This window comes from Danio rerio, chromosome 6 (genome assembly GCF_052040795.2).
Source record: "Danio rerio strain M-AB ecotype USA chromosome 6, GRCz13ab, whole genome shotgun sequence".
Classification (NCBI taxonomy): Eukaryota; Metazoa; Chordata; class Actinopteri; order Cypriniformes; family Danionidae; genus Danio; species Danio rerio.
The window spans coordinates 14,210,652-14,226,527 of NC_141026.1; the positions used below are offsets into that span (position 1 = coordinate 14,210,652).

At 34.9% G+C, this 15,876-nt stretch overlaps 1 long non-coding RNA gene across 1 annotated transcript; it reads right to left on the reverse strand.

The window, feature by feature from the left end:
• Positions 1–9,018: 9,018 nt before the first annotated feature.
• Positions 9,019–14,802, reverse strand: LOC147843402 (uncharacterized). The gene is made up of 3 exons (XR_015493372.1): positions 14,759–14,802; positions 11,379–11,464; positions 9,019–11,287 (listed from the first exon to the last, which is right to left on the reverse strand). It is a non-coding gene; the product is annotated as an uncharacterized LOC147843402 (long non-coding RNA).
• Positions 14,803–15,876: the final 1,074 nt, after the last annotated feature.

A 15,876-nucleotide genomic window follows, 5' to 3' on the forward strand; every position in this document is an offset into this window, starting at 1 on the left:
AAATGTGCAGAATTTATGTATTAACTTATCTTTGGTTTCGGCCAACACATTACCTAAGAAAAAGTATTAGATTCAAAAGACTAAAGAGTTGTTAGATTGAGACAAGATGAATTAAATATCCCGTTTATCAACTATAGTGAGATGGGATCCAGCAGTATATCCTTGATGAACTGCCCGACGTGCACTGCTCTCAGCAGGGGAGCTGTGCTTAAAGCACACGCTGACTGCCTGGACCTCAGACCTCCTCATACGCTGCAGCGCATGCCAGAGACTTTTGAGAAACGCTAGGTGAAACACCAGTGTGGATGTGGATCGTTTTCGTTCTAACGCTGTTTAAAAACTAAACCACATTAGTGTAAATGGGGTCTTAGATATTTCAATTTTTAAATAAAGATAATTTAGTCCAGGAATCACCAACCCTGTTCCTGGAGAGCTGCCTTCCTGCAGAATTCAGCTCCAACCCTGATCAAACACACCTGAGCCAATTAGTTAGCACTTGATAATTACAGACAGCTGTGTTTGGTCAGGGTTGCAACTGAAATCTGCAGGAAGGCAGCTCTCCAGGAACAGGGTTGGTGACCCCTGTTTCAGTCAATCCAACCTGATAACAATTATAACTTTGAGCCTTTATAAAAAGAGATCGATATTTAGCATTTTGTCTTTCTTTTTATTAATAATAACTAATCAACATTACAATAAAGCCAAGCTTCAGTTAAATCACTTTAATAGTTTGTTTTGTTTTTGCGCTTGCAGTAATTTCAGATGCCTCTTTAGTCTTGTTTTATTATCTCCTCAAGACATATTTCTGTAGCTTTTATGAACAATATAAAAAGATTACATTACGTTAATGCGCAAATATAAATGTCATTGCCTGATGACTCATGCCTCGTGAGTATTAAGATTATAGCTTCTACCTGATCAACATCATTATGACTTTGAGCTTTCCTGGAAATACATAGACATTTAGTTTTTTTCCCTCCCCGCTATTCTTTCAGATTTCAAGATATTAATATTCAACCTATTCAACAACACAACAAGGTTGAGCTTCTATTGAAACATTAAAACGTTGCTTTGTTTTTCTTCTTGCACTCATTTTATATGCAAGGTTTGCCTTTATTTCAATCACTTTTGAATCTCTCATCAAGACAAATTTCTGTATTTTATGCATAATGTACAGTGCTTCAAGAAAGTATTCATATCACTTCACTTTTTCCAAATTTTTTAATGTTAGAGGCTTATTCCACTATTTATTAAATTCATTTCTTTCTTCAAAATTTTACACTCAAAACCCCGTAATGACAATGTAAAAAAAGAAACAGCCTTTGCCAGATAAGCTCTAAATTGAGCTCAGGCACATTCTGTTTCCACTGATCATCCTTGAGATGTTTCAGCAGATTTATTGGAGTTCACCGGTTGTAAATTCAGTTGATTGGACATGATTTGAAAAGACATACACCTGTCTATATAAGATCCCAGGGGTGAAAGTGCATGTCAAAGCACAAACCAAGCATGAAGACAAAGGAATTGTCTGTAGACCTCCGAGACAGGATTGTCTCAAGGCACAAGGCAGGGGAAGGTTACAGAAACATTCTTGCTGTTCTGAAAGGTCCAATGAGCACAGTGGCCTCATACGTAAGTGGAAGATGTGTGGAATCATCAGGACTCTTACTAGAGCTGGCCGGCCATCTAAGCTGAGTGATCGGGGGAGAAGGGCCTTAGTTAGGGAGGTGATCAATAACCTGATGGTCACTCTGTCTGAGTATTCTGTGAAGAGAGGAGAACCTTGCAGAAGGACAACCATCTGTGCAGCAATCCACTTATCAGCCCTGTACGGTAGAGTGGCCAGATGAAAGCCACTCCCCGCCTGGAATTTGCCAAAAGGCATCTGAAGGACTCTCAGATCATAAGAAACAAAATTCTCTGGTTTTATGAGACTAAAATTGAACTCTTTGGAGTGAATGCCAGGCGTTACATTTGGAGAAAACCCGGCACCGCTCATCACCAGGCTAATACCATCCCTACAGTGAACCATGGAGATGGCAGCATCGTACTGTGGGGATGTTTTTCAGCAGCAGGAACTGGAAGACTAGTCAGGATAGAGGGAAAGATGAATGCAGCAATGCACAGAGACATCCTGATTAAAAAGCTGCTTCAGAGTGCTCTTGACCTCAAACTGGGTGACAGTCTTCCAGCAGGACAATGACCCAAAGCACACCACCAAAATATCAATGAAGTGGCTTCACAAATACTCGATGAATGTCCTTGAGTGGCCCAGCCAGAGCCCAGACCTAAATCCTATCGAACATCTCTGGAGAGATCTGAAAATGGCTGTACACCATCGCCTCCCATCCAAAGTGCTAGAGCTAGAGAGATACTGCAAAGTGGAATGAACAAAAATTCACAAAGACTGGCGTGCCAAGCTTGTGGCATCATATTCAAAAAGACTTGAGGCTGTAATTGCTGCCAAAGGTGCATCAACACAGTATTGAGCAAAGGCATTGAATACTTATGTTCATGTGACTTTTCAGGTTTATTATTTTTAATAAATTTGCAACAATTTCAAAAAATCTTTTTTCACATTGTCATTATGGGGTATTGTGTGTAGAATTTTTAAGAAATAAATTAATTGAATAAAAAACTGTGGAAAATGTGAATCAATATGAATACTTTCCAGATGCCTCGTAAATAAAATATGTTGCATTAATGAATAAATATGAACATTATTTCTAGATGACTCAAGCATCATCGTTTTCTTTTTAAATATTATAACTTCTAAGTAATCAACATCACTATAACCGTACTTCTATGAGCATAATTAAATATTTCCAATTACTTCTAATCAAAATTACAGGTTAAATGTTTGTTGAGTTTATTTTTCATTCTTGCAGTCATTTGAGACGCCTTTTTGTTCTCTCCTTAAGGCATTTTTTATGCATGAAATATTATAATAAGATTATATTACATCGATGCACAAATATGAATGGTAATGCCAGATGACTCATGGATGGTAGATATTTTTAACAGGTTTTAACTTCTACCTACTCAATCATTACAAATCTTTTATTAAAATAAATAAAGTAGTTTTGTTTTTTGGCTGCTGCAATTGTTGAATTGTTATTTTCTATCTGATGGACATACTTAACATAACTGATGTTTTAATGCCTTCTTTTTCTCCTTTCAATCACTTCAATCTATCAATAAAAAAAATTACCTTTGCAACTTTTATAAATTTACAAGATTATTTTTTGATTAAAATCTACTTATAAATTTAATTTTCACAAATGTCAAGAGAAGCACGTGATATGACTGTTCGAGTCTGGTCTCTCATCTGTAATCATTAGTAAACCAATTGGATTATTCCAAACTCACTATAAATAGCCCGTTCAACATAAAGCTGCGGTCACGCTAGACTTTAAGCTTGTGAAATTCTGTAGTACAGCGCTGTAAAAAGGGGCAGGGATAAACAAGATGCATACGAAAAAGAAAGAATGCATTATGTAAAATTATCACATTAATTCCCAAATATAAATTATGTTGTCAGACAATTGTCAGATTTGAATACAACTCAACAATATCATCAATGGATAAACATTTTGCTATTTATTTATGCTACATTTTGCTTTGCTGCTTACCATTTTAACATTGTGATATCTAACGAAAATCACCATAAGATTTCCCTGATATTACAGTAGGAGTGCCCAAACTCGCTCCTGAAAGCCTGGTGTTCTGCAAAGTTTAGTTCCGACCCCAATCAGACACACCTGGGCTAGCTAATCAAGCTTTTACTAGGCTTTCTCCAGGACCAAGTTTGGGCACCCTTGCTGTTAAAATCAAGTAAATCTTATGATGATGTTGATTAGATATAAAGGTATTAAAATGGTAAAAAAATATAGGGATAGTTTACCCAAAATTGTGCATTTGTTGATTATTTACTCACCCTCAGTCCAACTACGATGATTAGACATTTAAAACAGTGACCGATTGGTCCATATTTTACATTTCTCTTCTGTGAGGTCATGTTTTGTTCCCTTGATTGGTCTCACGTAGTCAAGTGGTGTGATTTCGCAGGTCAGATTGCACTAAGCTTGAAGTTTGCAACGTGGCAAACTGCGCAACTTGTCGCACGAGCTTGCGTTTCCAGGCTGACGCATTCGCATGCTCGTGAATGGAAGTCTGTGGGGAGAAAAGTCCAGAGTGATCACAGCTTATCATGCAAAAATGTTTGCAGTTTCCTGCATTCAACAGTTCAAGCTTGGTGAACTCTGACCTGCGAAATCACATCTAGTGATTGCTTAAGACCAATTGAAGATGAATACAGGATCTTGTTTTATTTGTATATGTTGTACATGTTTTCATTTTATATTTCTGTGGAATTGTTGAAATACAATTTTTTATTATTTTTACCTAACCTCTTTTTTTCGAGTCCTTCACTGTTGTTGTATCATCTCTCTCTTTGGAGGATTTTAGACTTCTTAACTTACTGATCCATTTGTGTGTTGAGGGTTGCATCCCCAATGTTCCATGTTTTTGCCATTTGTAAATAATGGCTTTCACTGTGGTTTGCTGCAGTTCCAAAGCTTTAAGTTTGATTCATACTTTCGCCTGGCACTGCATCGAATAACTCCACTGACTGCACACGCACCTCACGAAACGGACAAGGTTTTTATAATTCGCCATTGTGATATTCAATAAAACGACAGGGGGTGGTCAAAAGGAACTGACAGTAAAGTCAGACCAGCCTGATCTCACGAGAAAACGCAAGTATTTTACGTTTTGCCAGTTTAGTGGCTAATTTGTACGAATTCGTACAAGTTCAGTCGTACAAAATTGTACGATTTAAAAAAAGAGACGTGGCACCTAACCCCACCCCTAAACCCAACTGTCATTGGGGGATGAGCAAATCGTACTAAATTGTTCGAATTCGATCGTACTAATTCATTCGAATTAGCCACTAAATCAAAAAGTTACGAATTGCCGTGAGATTGTGTTGGTCAGACGGATAAACAGAAGGACATTTCCGGAACTACGTCATATCATTAATATCATTCAATATTTGAAACTAATAATTTTTATTGTTTTTATAAATAATGTAATGATTATAAGGATTTTTAGAACCATACAAGATTTTTTTTTAAATCAAACTTTGATGCATCACTTGCTTTTGTTTATATCTCGGAAAGTTTTACCTGTTAAAGTTTATTAAAATATTAATGACAACAGAACATGGACTGCTCTACAAATATATATTTTATTATGGAAAAAATGAAAGCAACAACAACAAAAAAACACACTTACCTAAAAATACAGATGCTTTTTTTTTTTTTTTTTTAGATTTAGCTCGCTCCACAATCCACACATTACTGTCTGGCTAGCCCTCTATTTATGCTAAAAAGGCAATAATGGTCCAACATGCCTGACCATTATCACCAGTAAAGCCTAGAAAAACAGGGCATCAGTATATTGTATACTTATAGGTTCAAATATTCCCTTCCAGTTATCAAAGAAATAATTTGTTCCTATTAAATTGTTTTAAATTCACAATTGTATATATACATCGGTGTAAAACCTATGACTGGTGGAAAAACATTCTGTGATTGTGTACCTGGCTCACTTTTGCCATGGCCTCTTTTGTTTTTTTTAAAACTTACCCCTCAGGTTTTACCCAAACCTTTTAACAAAAACTTTTCGCTTTCCCACGGCTGTTGCAGTTTCTAGCCAAGAATTATTGATCATCTGGTTATCTCTCTGATCACGAATCATAAAGATGGCTGAACAGTCGTACTGTTTCAGACAAAATCTCTGCAAAGCATCTCATATTCAGCGTAAATCAAATGCGGCGCTGCGCGCACTGTTCGCTCGATTCTCAAAAAATGCTGTAAACACCGACAGCCGAAATAATGTTGAGCACAGTCAAAGCGAACATCTGCAAACTCAGCGATGACATCACATTCGCCGCGCACACTCAAGCAAACAAGTGGACGCGTCGAGTATAAATCAGGCTTTATAACCAGACTGGTAGATCTCAATTATTTGTTTCTCATTTGTTTTTAAATTTCTTTGGATCTCGGCATGACGTCTATCTTTTCAAGCATATGTTGGTCTACTTCATTTTGTCAGGCAGGTCCTATTTAAGTGATTTCTTGATTGGGAACAGGTGTGGCAGTAATCAGGCCAGGGCGTGGCTAGAGAAACTGAACTCACATGATAGGAAAACATCCAACAGGGTTGTGTGATGGATGCAGAGAGAGAGAGACAGTAGAACATATAATCATTAGTTGCAATAAATACACAGAGGAAAGAAATATGTTAATTAATGATCTACAGATAAATGATGAACAAATAACACTGAAAGAGTTTTTATATCAGGAAGGAAATAAATGGTTGATACAATTCCTAAAAAGAACTCAATTAATACATATAATATAATGTCTATATATATTTATTTAATTTACTTAATTAATTATGATTTTATGTATAACAATATTTAGCTTTCTCCTCTCTTCTACTATGTTTTTCTATGTCTCGGCTGTGAAGGACCTGAGCTGTAGATGGAGGAGCTGAACACGCAGCAACATCGAAGGCTCAGGTTTTGAAGAGTCTAGAGGTAAAAAAAAAATAAATAAATAAAATAAAATAAAAATAAAAGTCTCTGATCCATAACCCACAGTAGATGGCGGTAATGCTCTGTTAAGAATGCGAACTGCCAATAAACACCAGGAAGAAGAAGAAGAAGAAACTGAACTCAGGTGTGATAAACCAAAGTTAAGATATGTTTTAACAGCAATGGCAAACACTTTTTCCCCACAAGGCGATGTAGTTTTTGATTTTGTTTTCCCTTAAAGGTTCAGGACACCCCGGAGAACTTTTTTTTTTATATTAACAGATGTGTGTGTGTTGAGCATCAGTTAAGACAAGGTAGCACCTGTTAGCTTTAATTGTGCGGAAAACTGGATAATTTTGAGCTTTTGTCAGCTAATTTCAGCTTCCGGGTTTAAAATGATTTTTGGGGCGGGATCAAAATCGGCGACGTAGCGCAGAACTGCAAGTGCAATGATGACGCGTCGGTTTCTCATTATTATTCATAGCGGAGTTTTCTTATCCTATGAGAAGAGCCGGCTGCTTAATTATTCATGAGACCTGCCAGACCTGCCAGTGTCAAGCCCGAGCTGAGAGACACGGAAACCACGGCACAGTATTTAGCCGTTCATGAAGGCTCATATGCGTTTGTTTCCATCATCCACACGGTTTGTTGAATGTTTCCCCCCGCGATCTTGTCAGGGCCGATTATACAGCAAAGCTGTGTGCGTGCTGCTAGCATTTTTGTCGGGAGAGCAGCACGAGAATTAGAGAATGGCGGACGCTGTCTTTTATCAGGAGTTCGTTCACATTCAGACACATCACTGTGCTGCTGTGTTTGCCTAAATCCTCCAAATTACCAGCAGGGCTAATGGTTAAAATAGACAGGTCAGGAGACCTGCTGCACCGAGTCTGCTGGATACGGGGATTGAGGGAGAAGTCCTCATTTATAGGGTTTACATGAACACACTTATCTTTATAATGATATAAATTGTGGTTATGTGTATATGAAATTACGAATAACAAATGTATGTAATGGCATTAAATCACTGTTCATTTCTTTGCATTTTAACTTTGTAAACTATAAACTCACGCGTCTCCTCTTTGTGTCTCATTTTGTGAGCTAACTGACAACAACAGTTGTTCGCTCACGTTCTCCCCTGCTGGCCACGCCCACTCCTGCCCGATGCTCGCGGAGCTCCACGCCCATTAATCATGCATCTTTTGAAAAAATTCTGAAGTAGACTTTAACTGAAAGAGGGGGGTGTCATGGCCCTTTAATGATAAAAACCTTTGTTTAAGAACTGCATAATTTGTTAACTTGTGTCATCTTTGACTGTTATTTTAATTTGTTTGATGATCTGAAACATTAATGTGTGACAAACATACAAACACATAAGAAATCGGTAAAGGGCAAACAGTTTATCACATCACAGTATATAGGCGCTTTTTAAAGCAGAATTCTTCTCAATGCAGAATCCCAATGTTTGATAAGTCATTATCGTGATGCTGATTGAGCAGAAGTTGAAATCAGGCCTCTGAAATGACCACAGCTTTTATAATGTCACAATTAGTCTTTGACAGCTTTTCTCCCTGCAGCGCTTTTCCGATTTCCAGCTCTCCTGAATCTCTCATTATGTGGATTTCTGTAGCTTTTACACGTAATACGAAGAGATTTCATCACATTAACGTGCAGACCCAAACGACATTGCAAGATGAGTCACGCATCGCAGATATTTTAACATATTTTACCGTCAGCCTGATCAACATCAGCATGAAGCTGAGCTCAAAACACACATTTTGCTTTGCTTTTTTTTCTTGCGTTCATTTCAGATGCCTCCTGAATCTCTCCATATGACAAATTTCTGTACTCCTCCATCTGTAGCTTGTTCTACCCATAGCCACCCACACTCCATCCTTCTCTCTCTCTCTCTTTTTCCCTCTTTACCTCCACCACTGAGGAAGAGCAGCATAGTGAACGCATTCGAAGAGAGAGAGCACATTTCAATGTGCACAGAAACACCCAGACAGGAATAGCTCTATGTCCTGAGAGCACATCTCTCTCTCTTTTTCTCTTCTGGATGGGTCTGATGATTCATATACACATGGAGAGGGTGATACGGGACAGAGAGGACATGTTAAAAAAAAAAAAGACAGGACCCCCAGTGCGACTGGAAAGCTCCACATTTGATGGACTCGCTCCTGGAGCCACATTACGGGATGTTGTTTGCATTGCACAGATCCCGTTTAGCGGCCTGTTGATTAAAAGGCCAGGTATGAGAGGATCCAAGCACCCTCCATGATCGATTCTTCCTCCCACTGCTGAACGCTTCACAAAAGGGGCTTTTAGGACTTATTATATGCCCGATATCCAAAGCTTTGATGCTGCTAAGTGCTTGTTCAAGACACATTTAACCCTGAGCATCAAATACATGGTTTAGACGTGCTGATTTTTCAAAGCAGAATACTTGCAGTTATATAGGAGCAGGTGGATATGGAGCCAGGTTAGTCTTAAAAATGATACATTTACAAAATATAATTCATACATCCACAACACAATTCTCATTTACAAATTCCAACTGGTAAGTTCAAAACACATTTCTTAAATACACAAATCCAATTTGGTAAATCAAAACACAATTTATAAATACACAAATCCAATACTAAAATTCAAAACACGATTCAAAATTACACAAATCCAATTCAAAAATTTAAAACACGATTCATAAATACACAGACCCAATTTGAAAATTCAAAACACATTTCTTAAATACACAAATCCAATTCGTAAATTCAAAACACGATTCAAAAAAACAAATCAATTGAAAAATTCATAACACGATTCATAAATACGCAAATCCAAATCGTTAATTCAAAACACGATTCGTAAAAACCCAAATCCAATTCGTAAATTCAAAAAACGATTCGTAAATGCACAAATCCAATTCATAAATTTAAAACACGATTTATAAAAACACAAATCCAATTTGTTAAATCAAAACACAATTTATAAATACACAAATCCAATACTAAAATTCAAAACACGATTCAAAAATATGCAAATCTAAATTGTAAATTCAAAACACAGTTTATAAATACACAAATCCAATACATAAATTCAAAACACAATTCTTACATACACAAATCCAATTCCTAAAATTCAAAACACGATTCATAAATACACATAGCCAACTTGAAATTTCAAAACATAATTCATAAATACACAAACCCAATTCATTAATTCAAAACACGATTCATAAATACACAAATCCAATTCGTAAATTCAAAACACGATTCATAAAAAAACAAATCCAATTCGTAAATTCAAAACACAATTTATATATACGCAAATCCAATTCTTAAATTTCAAAACACGATTCATAAATACGCAAATCCAAATTGTAAATTCGAAACACAATTCATTAAAACACAAATCCAATTCGTAAATTCAAAACACGATCAATAAATATGCAAAACCCGATTTGTTAATTCAAAACAAGATTCATAAATACACAAACCCAATTTAAATTTAAAAACACGATTCATAAATACACAAATCCAATTTGGAAATTCAAAATCCAATTCGGAAATGCTCAAATCAAATTCGGAAATTCAAAACACAATATAAAAATACACAAACCCAATTTGAAAATTCTAAACAAAATTCGTAAACACACAAATCCAATTTAAAAATTAAAAAAACGATTGATAAATACGCAAACCCAATTAGAAAATTAAAAACACGATTCATAAATACACAAATCCAATTCGGAAATTTAAAACACAATACGGAAATACACAAATCTAATTTGTAAATTTAAAACACGATATAAAAATACACAAACCCAATTCGTTAATTCAAAACAAGATTCATAAATACACAAACCCAATTTTAAATTTAAAAACACGATTTATAAATACACAAATCCAATTCGGAAATTTAAAACAATTCGTAAATACACAAATCCAATTCGTAAATTCAAAACACGATATAAAAATACACAAATCCAAATTGTAAATTCGAAACACAATTCATAAAAACACAAATCCAATTTGTAAATTCAAAACACGATCTAAAAATATGCAAACCCAATTTGTAAATTCAAAAAAGATTCATAAATACACAAACCGAATTTTAAATGTAAAAAAACAATTCATAAATACACAAATCCAATTCGTAAATTCAAAACAAGATTCATAAATACACAAACCCAATTTTAAATGTAAAACCACAATTCATAAATACACAAATCCAATTCGTAAATGCACTAATCCTATTTGTAAATTCAAAACTAGATATAAAAATACACAAATCCAATTTTTTTGGCAAAAATATTTTTGAATTTTACATGTGAGTTCACAAATTGTTTACAAATTGGATTTTGTAAATGTGAATTGTGTTGTGGATGCATTAGCTTTATTTTGTATATGTATTGTTTTTGAGACTGATCTGGCACCACAACATGTCAGTTTTCACCTGAGTAAGTGTGTAAACAGAAGTAAATTAAAAAGATTATCTGTAATGCTGAACGGAACTATCGCTCCCATATATTTCCATGGCAATCCTCCTGTTCTACATCCATGTTTACATGTGCACTCTTCAGTCCTGAGGGTTTTTATTGTTGTTGTGTGCTTTCATTAATTATGGATCTCCATCTTGAAGTTAAACCCAGATGTGACTCACAGTATGGTGGTTTCATGCATGCGTCAACTTTTGGGATGGATCATTGTAATAAAACATATGAAATGGAGCTTGCGTGCTTAACAAGGAGGTCATGATTAAAACACACCGCATTACATACTCATATGACAGTGACAGCAGAGGTCCACCTTGATTTAGACACATTTTAGGAGCAACTCTGCCCTCTGCTGCACGCGTGACTGCAGACTGCAAACACACAAACCAAGCTCAGTTTAGTTCACTAATTAGCCTTTAGTTATAGTGTGCAAAAACACACTTTTAATTAAAAATAATGAGCATTTTTAATGCCACAGAGCAAAAAGATATTTCATGTGCAATTGGTTTTCCTAATTCACCTTATTAACATTTACTTTGTGCCACTACTACTTTTTTTAATTACCCGATTGTAATCCATTAGTGACAATTATTTATTTATTCGTTTGAATCTCCCTGGCCTGTTAGTGATACATTACCTAACGTGATGTATTATCTAAAATGAAATAATAGTAACTAATTAACACACACACACACAACACACACACACACACATATATATATATATATATATATATATATATATATATATATATATATATATATATATATATATATATATATATATATATATATATATACATATTTGTAAATTTATGTATGTACAGTATTTGTACATTTGTAAATATTTTAATGCTTAATTAATAATAATTCAACCATTAATTGTTTTTTACATTAGTTAAGTGCATTAATTAACATAATAAAAAAACAAAATAATAAATTAATATTTTATTAAGTTAATAAATCCATTGGAAGTATTATTCGTTGTTTTTTTGTTTTTGTTTTTTTACTTATAGAAGTTTTTTTTTTTTTTTTAAACATAACACCATATAGTGTACATCATGTATATATTTTAACAAACTTATCTCGGTGTTATTACCTTATACTAACTAGAACACGCACCAAAACACTAGCAAACAATACAGCCATTATACAGCACCATCAAAAAACAATAACGAAATCTCAGCCAGACTGATGGAATAAAAACAAAATAGAATGACAAGTAAAAAGGCAGTGGAGAGAAAAAAAATTATTACAGAAACATTATTAACCTATACATCTAAGGAAGGGGCCCCATATTTTGTCATACAACTTCTGTTTGCCAAATCTAGAGAAACGTAACCTTTCCAACTTGAGGGCAGAAACCATTTCGTGGATTTCCACTCCATCAGAATCACTCTCTTAGCCAGCACCATACCAAACATAAGGGAGAGTTGTTGATGTTTAGGCCAAGTTAGAGCCTGGTCTGACCATCCAAACAATGCTATTTCCACATCAATTTTAATGTCGGAAGTATTATTATATTGTTAAATGTTGTGATAAACTAAATGTTAACACATGGACATTTATGCCATATTGTCAATGTACTTATATTTATTAATACCTTTTCTATAGTATACCAGCTTGGCAGTATTATAATTTCATGAGAGAACACAGCAGGAAGGTCACTGGTTCGAGCCCCGGTAGGGACAATGGGTATTTCTGTGTGTTATTTGCATGTTCTCCCCATGTTTGTGTGCGTTTTCTCCGGGTGCTCCGGTTTCCCTTAAAGTCCAAAAAAATAAGCCTTATAAGCTAAATTGGCCTTAGTGTATGTTTGTGAATGTGAGTGTGTGTTTCCCAGTGCTGGGTTGCAGCTGAAAAGGCATACGCTGTGTAAAACATATGCTGGATAAGTTGTCGGTTTATTTCGTTGTGCCGACCCCTGATGAAGGAAAATGAATGAATGAATTGTCTGCAATGAAATACAAGTCAAAGTAAATGTGGAAATCACTACTTTCTTTTTTTTTTTTTTTTGCATTTTTTTTTTTTTTTTTTTGCATTTTTTCAATACTGTTCCAACTTTTTCTGATTTGGGGTTGTACATAATGATGAACTAACAATTAACTAAGTTTGCTAGCTCTTTATTTTATAATCCTATTTTGCTTATCATCGTAAACTGGGTAAAAATAAGGACCATAACCCTTGAATATATTATATATAATGCAGTAGACGCAATGTTAACAAATGAAACCATACAGTAAAGAATTAACCAAAAGCTTTGCTAAAATGTAATACACACATATACAGTTTAAGTCAGAATTATTAACCCCCGTTTATTATGTTTCCCCAATTTCGGAGAGATTTTTTCAACACATTTTTTCAACATAATAGTTTAATATATATTTATAAATATATTAATATATTTAATAACTGATTTATTTTATCTTTGCCATGATGACAGTAAATAATATTTGACTAGATATTTTACAAGACACTTCTATACAGCTTGAAGTGACATTTAAAGGCTTAACTAGGTTTATTACGGTAACTAGACAGGTTAGTGTAATTAGGCAAGTTATTGCTTAATGATGGTTTGTTCTGTAGACTATTGAAAAATGCTGAAAGAGTCTAATAATTCTGTCCTTAAAATGCTTTTTAAAAAATTAAAAATGGCTTTTTTCTAGCTGAAATAAAACAAATAAGACTTTCTCCAGAAGAAAAAAATATTATCAGACATACTGTGAACATTTCCTTGCCCTGTTAAACATCATTTGGAAAATATTTAGAAAAGAAAACAAAATCAAAGGGGGGCGAATAATTCTGACTTCAACTGTATATAACAAGTATTAGTTCTTTTGAATAGTTTAAAATGGCGAATAAAATACACTACTATACTAATAGTGTACTAATTACAACTATGGCAGTCATGATTATGAAATGTGGCTGATTATTAATTGTCTAAGAAATACATTTCAAAGTAATTTTTTTGGGGCTCATACAGAAGTCTAATATATGGCCAAATATAAAACATTTACTCTATAAAATTACAGTTAATGTGTTTCAATGCATATTTGACTATTTGTAAAGCTGATTAAAAGTTCATTTATAAATATGTCATTTGCATATATTACCATATATCACATTTTAAATGGGGGCTTTGCCATGCTTTAAAATTCAACAAGTTGTTGGCATTTCTGGTAAAGTTGTTAAAGTTATTAGTATCCCCTTGTTGCTATACAAGGAATTGCAGCAATCACACTTATTAACCCTTTATTAATCAGGGGTCGCCACAGTGGAAAGAACCGCCAACATACAGCATATGTTTTACACAGAGGACACCCTTCCAGCCGCAACCCACCTCTGGGAAACATCAGCATACACTAATTTACACACATACACTACGGACAATTAAGCCTACCCAATTAACATTTAGCGCATGTCTTTGGACTTTGGGGGAAACAGGAGCACCCGGAGGAAATGCACGCGAACACGGGGAGAACATGCAAACTCCACACAGAAATGCCAACTGACCCTGCCGAGGCTCAAACCATGCTGTGACCTTCTTGCTGTGAGGCGATTGTGCTACCCACTGCACCACCGTGACGCCCTGCACCTACAAATAACTGCAAATAGTTTAAAGAATTAGTAAATCCAAAAAAGAAAATTCTGTTATTAATTACTCACCCTCATGGTTCATGTCATTCCAATCCTCTGAGACCTTCGTTCATCTTCAGAAAACAAATTAAGATATTTTAGATGAAATCCGAGCACTCCCCCACCCTCTGTTGACAGCAACAGTCTCGACTAATTCATAATCCAGAAAAGCAACCAAAAACACTGTCCAAACATCCCATGTGACCTAAGTGGCTCAACTGTAATCATAGGAAATGATGATATATTGCCATTAAAGTCAGCAGCGCAACACGCAAGTGTTTTAATTCCAGTAGTAAATATGCATTGGTGTCTGATACGGAAAACATTGATGAACAAAGTTGTTTTTAAAGTTTCTTTTGATCCACTAAAGTGTTCTTGGAGCTTTGTATGACTACATTTAAACCACTGAAGTCACACTGAATGTTTGGACAGTGCTATCGGTTCCTTTTGACTTTTAACATCTCAGGACCATTGCTGTCTTTAAAGGATGAAAGAGCCGATTTCATCCTAAATATTTCAATACTTTAAGATAGTACAAATACCGTATAAATAACCTGTTATTCCCAGTGTAGTTCTTTAGCGGTTCCTTTGGGGTAGTCAATGTGTTATTTGTATAGCACCACTGCCTTACACACAAAAAAGAAGCAGTCAAGCCCCAGTATAGTTTTTTAAAGGTTATCTTACTATCTCATAGTCTCTGTAGATTAGCTGGGAAAAGGACTATAAAACAGTTTATTTCCTGTACAACAATATTTCACAAAAGCATTATAGGGATTCAAAACAGATCTAAAACCTTTACTGTAAAAAATCCTGGGTTCCACACAATTCCTTCATGTTGAAATTAACTTAATTATTTCTACAAATTAAAGTGGATTCGATATGATACAATTAGGTTGTCCCAAAACAACTAAAGAACTGTTTTTCCACTTATTTTAATTAAGTAGTTTGAACAAGCAGCATTGAGTGTTATATGGGTCTAAAAAGTGCCTTCAAAGAAATGTAAAGTGATGCCTTTATGATTACGAGTCAATGAACCACTTTAAGTGCTATTTAGCATCGTTTGTTTAAAAAAAAGTTGCTAAAACCACTTAATTATCTCCTGACTTGCAGATCATTTGTCATTAAAGGGATAGCTCATCCAAAATGAA